Below are 2245 nucleotides of genomic sequence, written 5' to 3' on the forward strand. Positions count from 1 at the left end.
AGAGCTGAGCAGATCCAGGTCACCTCCCATTGCTCTGCCAACCCCCTGGGCCTGCTCTGGGCCCTGCAGGTCCTTGCCCTGCTCCCAAGGGCTCTGGGGGTGCTTCATGCTCAGGCCTTGGGCTTTAGAGCTCAGGGTGGGGATTGGGCACAACTTTGGCAGGTTTGTTGTTCTGCTGGCAGTGTCTGGGTCATGATGAGGGGAAGAGCTTTTTGGTCTGGATCAGGATTCAAGCTTGGCTTTTTGTACTGGTAATACAGGTTTGGGTGGGCATTGGAGAAGAAACAAGAGTCTGAAATTCTGTATTTGGGCTTTGCCTTTTAGATCAGGTGGAGGTTGGAATTAGAGCAGTGAATTCCTTCCAGTGTGAGGGGCATTGCTTTTAGGTTGGGGCTTGAGGTTAGGAATAGTGTAAAGGTACATCAGCTGTGTTTGCAGAGTCAGTGTTTCAGCACTCTCAGCATTCCCTGAACCTGCTTTTACCTCGACAAAATCTTTCGTCTTTGTTGGCCAAGCTCCTCTTTCCTTCCCCAAATATCCAATCCTTTTTGTTCCAGTTCCCCCTGATCTCCCCCAAACTTTCATCAAGATGAGCTCAGCTTTGTGATAACAGTGTGCAACCTCATGGAATCAAGGGGCCATTGTGACACCAAGGACACCTCATGGCCTCAAGGAAGCATTGTGACACTCCGGGGCATTATAGAGCCAAAGAAACCCCGGGACACTGAGCAGCCTCCTGGAATTGGGGTGTCATTGTGTCACTGCAGAACCTCATGGAATCAAGAGGCCACTCTGACACTGCAGGCTTTGATGGAAACAAAGGAATCCTGGGACACTGCAAATCCAGGAGGCATCGTGACGCTGAAGGCCCTGTGGGCCCCAGGACACTGTGGAAACTCATGGAATCCAGGGACCAGTTTGGCACTTAAGGGCACTATGGAGCCAAAGGAAGCCAAGGACAAATTGGAACCTCCTGGAATCAAAGGGGCCCTTGTGACAAAGGGGCTCACAAGGACAGTGTGGAAGTGGAAAGAGCAGCTCTGCAAAGCCCAAGCTCTGCTGCTCCCTGGCAGTGCTGCTGTGCTGGGATTCTTGTCCCCTTCCCTTTGCAAACCCCCCCTGTTCTGCAGTGTGCTGTGCTTTAGGAACAGCTGAGAAGAAGGGTCTTGGACAAAGAAGGCACTGCAGGGTCCTTTATTTTGTTTAAATACTCAGAGAGCACAATTCATCATTTATAAAACTCTGGGTCAAATTTAATGGGTGGACATTAACTTAGCAGGCATGTACATAAAAAAATTTATTGCACAAAAAATTATTCCAAGAGGAATCTGATGACTTTCCCCGAAAACCTCAGCAGAAAGGCTGGGTTAAGGAGTCCCTTTCTGAATGCTACACATCAGAAAACAGGCACTGTATTGCTCCTGTAAAGCCTTTGGTCATCATTTTCCTTATGGCATCCCTGAGCTCCTGGTTCCTCAGGCTGTAGATGAGGGGATTCAGGGCTGGGGGCACCACCGAGTACAGAACAGCAAACATCAGGTCCAGGGATTAGGAGGAGATGGAGAGGGGTTTCAGGTAGGCAAATGTGCCAGTGCTGAGGAACAGGAAGACCACAGCCAGGTGAGGGAGGCACGTGGAAAAGGCTTTGTGCCGTCCCTGCTCAGAGGGGATCCTCAGCACAGCCCTGAAGATCTGCACATAGGAGAAAACATTGAAAATGAAACAACCAAGTGCTAATGAGATGGAAAACAAGAGAAGCCCAATTTCACTTAGGTTGGAGTGTGAGCAGGAGAGCTTGAGGATCTGAGGGATTTCACAGAAGAACTGGCCCAGGGCACTGCCCTGGCACAGGGGCAGGGAAAATGTATTGGCTGTGTGCAGCAAAGAATAGAAAAACCCAGTGGCCCAGGCAGCTGCTGCCATGTGGGCACAAGCTCTGCTGCCCAGGAGGGTCCCATAGTGCAGGGGTTTGCAGATGGCAACATAGCGGTCGTAGCACATGATGGTCAGGAGGGAAAACTCCGTGGAGATGAAGAAGACAAAGAAAAAGACCTGAGCAGCACATCCCATGTAGGAGATGGTTGTGGTGCCCCAGAGGGAGTTGTGCATGGCTTTGGGCACAGTGGTGCAGATGCAGCCCAGGTCTGTGAGGGAGAGGTGCAGCAGGAAGAAGTCCCTGGGGGTGTGCAGGTGCTGGTCGCAGGCTACGGCGCTGAGGATGAGGCCGTTGCCCAGGAGGGCAGCC

The 2245-nt window shown here is 51.5% G+C and overlaps 1 pseudogene; it reads right to left on the minus strand.

The window, feature by feature from the left end:
• Nucleotides 1-1389: 1389 nt before the first annotated feature.
• On the minus strand, nt 1390-2244 carry LOC114072764 (annotated as a pseudogene).
• Nucleotide 2245: the final 1 nt, after the last annotated feature.

Source organism: Empidonax traillii, unplaced genomic scaffold (genome assembly GCF_003031625.1).
Source record: "Empidonax traillii isolate 1590-97213 ecotype Southwest subspecies unplaced genomic scaffold, ASM303162v1 scaffold3896:size19831, whole genome shotgun sequence".
NCBI classification, from domain to species: domain Eukaryota; kingdom Metazoa; phylum Chordata; class Aves; order Passeriformes; family Tyrannidae; genus Empidonax; species Empidonax traillii.